Source organism: Erythranthe guttata, chromosome 8 (assembly GCF_056151865.1).
Source record: "Erythranthe guttata isolate IM_541 chromosome 8, IM_541, whole genome shotgun sequence".
Lineage (NCBI taxonomy): Eukaryota > Viridiplantae > Streptophyta > Magnoliopsida > Lamiales > Phrymaceae > Erythranthe > Erythranthe guttata.
The window spans coordinates 25,082,618-25,089,510 of NC_142540.1; positions in this window are offsets into that span (position 1 = coordinate 25,082,618).

The following is a 6,893-nucleotide window of genomic DNA, read 5'->3' on the forward strand; positions in this document are numbered from 1 at the left end:
AAACACACACATACCTACATTGGTGTGTGTAGACCAACGGTAAAAAATCACGCAGTATAACATCACCGGGTATAGCATAGAAATAACTTTGTTCAGTATTAGACCCGATAAATTTTACCTAATTCTTAACTCAAATTTGTCGTACAATTTATACGGATGAAAAAAAAAATCTAGCAATTAGACTACTTGCCAAGAAAAAAAGAAAAATAGAAAAATTCAAGTAGTGGAATTTATTGTGAGCACATTTATGAATAGAAATGACAATGATACAGTTGACCTAGTCATCTCTTGTCTCATCCTGTTTTTTTTTTTTCTCTTTTTTTTTCATAATAATTTTTTTTTTCGGGAAGAAGTCTGCCGCCAATTATATAGGTGTACTGGCACATGTATATTTATTTATTGAACACAATTAATATTTAGAGTATATGGATGGTTGGACATTTGAAATTATGAGTGAACATTAGGGAGTTTTTTTAATTACGAATAGGTGGAGGTGTTTTTCATTATTTAGCCTAAGTTGTAGGAGTTTTCGTAATTTACTCTTATTTTGTTTTAATAATTCAATATATATAACACAAGGAAAATACAAATAGAAAAAACAATTACCTTATATGACTAAACAATGGAATATCCTTTGATTTATTTTATAATTATTAGGCTAATAATTACAACAAAAACTGCAATTTCTCAACATGTAAAGATTAGAAAAGAGATTAAATAACAAGTTTATAAATAACACATGCTTAATTATGAACTAATCACAAGTTTAATTAACAAATAAATATATATTAGCCAACATGGAATTAAGTTACCTAATCTATATGCAACATATATACTTCCCAACCTAATAAAAATGGGGTGATTACAAATAAGCCAATCAATGTGTACTTATTTATAAAGAGATCCACAAAAATCTCCTTTAACAATAAGTTCACACATGGTTCAAATTTTTTGTAAAGCACTAAAATAATCCATCATACTTTAATATGCTCAATTTCATCCTTAACTTAATTTAACCTCAATTTAACCACAAATTTTACAAAATTTTCAATTTTGACCCAAAACTTTTTTTTTTCAAGAATTTTTTTTTCAAAAACTTTTTTTTCCGCCGGATTCCGGCGTTGACTTTTCAATTTTTTTTTTCTTCCGGATTTTTTCGTTAGTTTCCGGAGTTGACTTTTTTTTTTTTTTTTTTTTATTCTTTTCTTTCTTTCTGTAACTTTTTTTTTCGTTTAAACAATAATATTGCTGTGATTGACTGTAATATTAACTAAATTACAGTTTAACACAGTGATATTGCTATATTAATCTCTAACACAGTAATATTAACACAACAAAACTCATTATTATTGTGTAATAGAGTAATATTACTATGTTGACCGTTCAACAAATGTAAACATAATAAAAAGTCAAAAGAATTAATATTACTGTGAGTGACAGTAATATTACTATAACAACAGTAATATTACCGTCAACCACAAGTAATATTACAACAATAGACAGTAATATTATTACGTTACTCCGTGAATAACTCAAACAAAAAAAAATCCAAACAAAATAATAATATTGATGTGGTTGACAGCAATATTACTATACCAACAATAATATTACCGTCAACCACAGTAATATTATTGTGTTTACAGTAATATTACAATAATATACAGTAATATTATTACGTTACTCCGTGAATAACTCAAACAAAACAAAAAACCCAAAAAAATAATAATATTGATGTTGTTGACAGTAATATTATTGTGTTTACAGTTATTTTACTGTCAACGATAGTAATATAATTACGTTGACTTGTCAACAAATCAAACAAAATAAAAAAAATAACAAAAAATAAAAAAATAATAATATTACGTTAATTTACTGTCAACGACAGAACAATTACATAAATGTATTGTCAACGGCAGTACAATTACGTTAATTAACTTTGATTGACAGTATAATTACGTTAATTTACTGTCAGTGACAGCACAATTACGGTCAACGTTTAGCGGCGAACGTAAAAAAAAAAAAAAAAAAAAAAAAAAAAACTTTAAAAAACACTAAAAAAAAGTCAACGCCGGAAACCGGCGAAAAAATCCGGAAGAAAAGAAAAGAAAAAAGAAAAAGAAAAAAAAAAGAAAAAAGTCAACGCCGGAGACCGGCGTTGACCGCAGGAATCCGGCGGCAAATTTGTTTTTTTTTGAAAAAAAAAGTTTTGAGTCAAAATTGAATAATTTGTGAAATTTGGGGTCAAATTGAGAATAAATTAAGTTAAGGATGAAATTGGAGCATATTAAAGTATGCTCCAAAAAACCGTCAAAATTGAATTTTTGTGGTCAAAATTGGATTGTTGTGGACAAAATTTATTAAATTTGGGTTACAATTAAAAATTGAGTATAAATGGTTGATGGTAATATTGGAATATACATGAATGTTTCTTTTATTTATAATAAATATTAAAGGGATGGGCTTATTGGTGAAAGAGATATAGCCCCTAAACCTAGAATAATAAAGATGCTTGGTTGGGGACTTATGCACAAAAACCCCTATAAAAATAGGTCGATTATTCTCATCAACGTTACTAATATAATTTCTTTCTTCTCCCAAAAAAAAAAAAAAAAAAAAACTAACTCTCTTGAAATCTTTTCTTAATGCCGACCATGATTCGTTGCCGAAAGATATCGGCCTGCAGAACAATCGAAACTAAGTTCATCCCGACCCCTAACTCCGAAGAAGATGAATCGAATATCGAAATCAACTTCACTTTTTCTTTGACCGTGAAATATTTCCGGTGGGCCGTACGCGAAGGAGAGGAGCCACAATTTTTGGGACGATCGATCGAACTCGGAAAATAATACCACCTCCGCTTGAGTAGCCGTCAGCTGTCGTGCGATTTCGAAGAAGCGCGGATACTCGAGGAGGAAGAACTCAAAGCGATGCCGATGAGTTCCGCACGCAGTAAGCAGATCGCGGGGTACGCTTTGGGCAAAGCATGCACGTGGATAGCGACGGAGGCCGCGGCCGATCGGACGGCGCACGGTGTTTTGAATCTTCACATCGAGGCCACATTGTATCATGTCCATCTCGATGGCATTGTTAGTAATTACGACGATTACTCTCCTCTTCGTATGGTTCCAACTGCCGATTCGTCGATCGCGGAGCTCAAAGAGGTGGGGCCCGCCGATTCTCGCCGGAGTATGCTTCTTGCGGATTGTTGCTCGGTTTGCTTGGAAGACTACTTTTCCGGCGACGACGGCGAAGAAGTGTTATTATTATCAATGCCGTGTTCGCATGTATTTCACGGCGATTGTATCAAAAAGTGGTTGAGGACTAGTCATTATTGCCCGCTTTGTCGATTCGAGATGCCGACTAATTAATCAGAGTTAGATACATGATTTAATCCTATATACAATTTTTTAATTTTTTTTGTAATTTTTTAATAATTTTACAATTTATTTTATTTTATGTATTTATTATATATAGAGATAATACAATAATAATTAAATAAAAATATTCAAAAGAAAAATCAAACGTAACCGGAGTTGGCGGATTTCATGTAAATTTCGTTCCGACTTGAACCCGAGAAAATAACTATTAGCTTATATGACTATAATAACCAATGGAATATCCTTTGATTTTATTTTCTAATTTTTTTGTGAATAGGCTTATAATGAAAGTAAAGGGGTTATGTGCACAAAATTCAAACCATAGGGGTTAGTTGCAAAATGCTACATTTCACGGATGCAAAGTAGAACTAAGACATTTATAATTTATAGAATTTTTAATTACATCAGCAGACAATAATTAAGTAATAATGTAATAAATTTATGGTAACTAGACAAACAAAAAAAAATTGTACTACTTATAATTAATATTATTATAATTGTACTACTTATAATTAATTTTTTAATACTAAAAAAATAAATTAACAAAACAAGTTATTTTTAATTATACTTAATATTATTTTTAATTATACTGCTTATAATAAAAAGTCATAATAAAAAAAAAATTAGCTAAACAAGTCATTTATAATTATACTTATTATTATTATAATTATACTACTTATAACTATTTTTGAATAATAAAAAAGAAATTAACTGAATAAATTATTGTGCATTATACTTAATATTAGTTTTCATTATACTACTTATGATTATTTTTTAACAATAAAAAACAAATTAACTAAATAAATTTCATTATACTTAATATTATTAAGAATTTAATTATAAGTAGTCTATTTTAAATTTCTAATTATTTTTCAGCCCCAAAAATATTTAAAATTTTAATTTTTGGCCCAAAATAGTGTTTTCCGTTACTTGCTGACGGATATGTAACGGCGGGGACCAAAGGTGTTTAAAATTGAAACTTGGAGGTGAACTTTGTTCACTTTGAAACAAGGGGGACCAAAAGTGAAATCGGGCCAAACATGAGGGACCAAAAGTGTAATTCTCCATATATATATATATATATATATATATATATATATATATATATATATATATATATATATATATATATATATATATATATATATATATATATATAAACAACAAGGAATTATATTACCTAATCTAAATCCAACATATATAGTTCCCAACCTTATAAATATCTCTTCTCCCAAAAAAAACTTAAAAAGAAAAAAACCAACTCTCTTGAAATCTTTTCATAATGCCGACCACGATTCGTTGCCAAAAGATATCAGCCTGCAGAACAATCGAAACTAAATTCATCCCGACCCCTAAATCGGAAGATGAATCGAATATCGAAATCAACTTCAATTTTTCTTTGACGGTCAAATATTTCGTGTGGGCCGTACGCGAAGGAGAGGAGCCACGATTTTTGGGCCGATCGATCGAATTCGAAAAAGAATACCACCTCCGCTTGAGTAGCCGCCAGTTGTCGTGCAATTTTGAAGAAGCGCGGATACTCGCGGAGGAAGAACTCAAAGCGATGCCGATGAGTTCTGGACGCAGTAAGAAGATCGCGGGGTATGCTTTGCGCAAAGCGTGCACGTGGATAGCGACGGAGGCCGCGGCCGATCCGACGGCCCACGGTGTTTTGAATCTTCACATCGAGGCCGGGTTGTATCATGTCTATCTCGAGGAAATTATTAATTATGACGATTACTCTCCTCTTCGTATGGTTCCAACTGCCGATTCTTCGATCGCGGAGCTGAAAGAGATGGGGCCCGCCGATTCTCGCCGGAGTATGCTTCTTGCGGATCGTTGCTCGGTTTGCTTGGAAGACTATTTTTCTGGCGGCGGCGAAGAAGTGTTATTATTATCGATGCCGTGTTTGCATATTTTTCACGGCGATTGTATCAAAAAGTGGTTGATGACTAGTCATTATTGCCCGCTTTGTCGATTTGAGATGCCGACTCATTAATGAGAATTAGATACGTGAGTTAATCCTATACACAATTTTTTTTAATTTTTTTTGTGCAATTTTTATTTATTTATTTTATGTATTGTTATAGTATAGTTATGACTTATGATTCCCTTTCATAGATTTTTAGTTGGATTAGAAAATCTAGTTAGATTGTAAATAATAATAAGTAAGCCTTATATTCCTTCTTCTAGAGATTTGATTAAATTATGTTTTCTGACTTTGTAAAAGAAAAAAATCAAGTTCAAATTAATTAGCACTACTAATTAGGGGCTAGGGCTGAAAGACGAATGAATAAGAGAAACAACTTTTCGACTTAAAAAAAAAAAAATTCAAGTAACACTTCTTATTCCAATTCCGAAATTTTTGGAATTCAAAATTTTTTTCAATTTTGGAAATTTGCGGAAAAAAAAAAAATCAATTTGTGGGTGTGTCTTTGTTTAATGAGTTAATAAAAACTAATGTAGCCCCCGAAGTTGGCAAATTTCATATAAATTTCGTTCCGACCTGAAAATAACTATTACCTTATATGACTATAACCAATGGAATATCCTTTGATTTTAATTTTTAATTTTTTGTTAATAGGCTTATATTGAAAGTAGGAGGGGTCAATATGCACAAAGCCCAAACCATAGGGGGTTAGTTGCAAATTGCTATATTTCAAGGGTGCAAAGTGGAATTAAGACATTTATAATTTAAATAATTTTTTATTACATCAGCACAGAAAATAATTAATTAAGTAATAATGTAATAAATTTATGGTAACTAGACAGAAAAAAAAAAAAAAAAAAAGGAAAACTATATACTTTAATTGAAATTTTTTATAATTGAAAATTTTATTTTTTTGTGGGTCTAATTATTGTATAAACTATATACTTTAATTTGTTTTATCTATATAATTTTTTAATGAGAGTTAGATACGTGATTTAATCCTATATACAATTTTTTTAATTTTTTTTTGCAATTTTTATTTATTTATTTTATCTATTGTTAAAGTATAATCATGACTTATGATTCTCATTCATCGATTTTTGGTTGGATTAGAAGATCTAGTTAGATTGTAAATAATAATAAGTAAGTCTTATATTCCTTCTCGTAGAGATTTGATTAAATTAGTTTTTCTGACTTTGTAAAAGAAAAAAATCAAGTTCAAATTAATTAGCACTACTAATTAGGGGCTAGGGCTGAAAGTCGAATGAATAAGAGAAACAACTTTTCGACTTAAAAATAAAATAAAATATCAAATAACACTGTGACTCTGGCTTTGAGTGTGATCCTATTCCAATTTCGAAATTTTTGGAATTCAAAAATTTGTTTCGATTTTGGAAATTTTCGGAAAAAAAATATCAATTTGCGGGTGTGTCTTTGTTTAATGAGTTAATAAAAACTAATGTAGCCCTCGAAGTTGGCAAATTTCATATAAATTTCGTTCCGACTTGATTTTAATTTTTAATTTTTTGTTAATAGGCTTATATTGAAAGTAGGAGGGGTCAATATGCACAAAGCCCAAACCATAG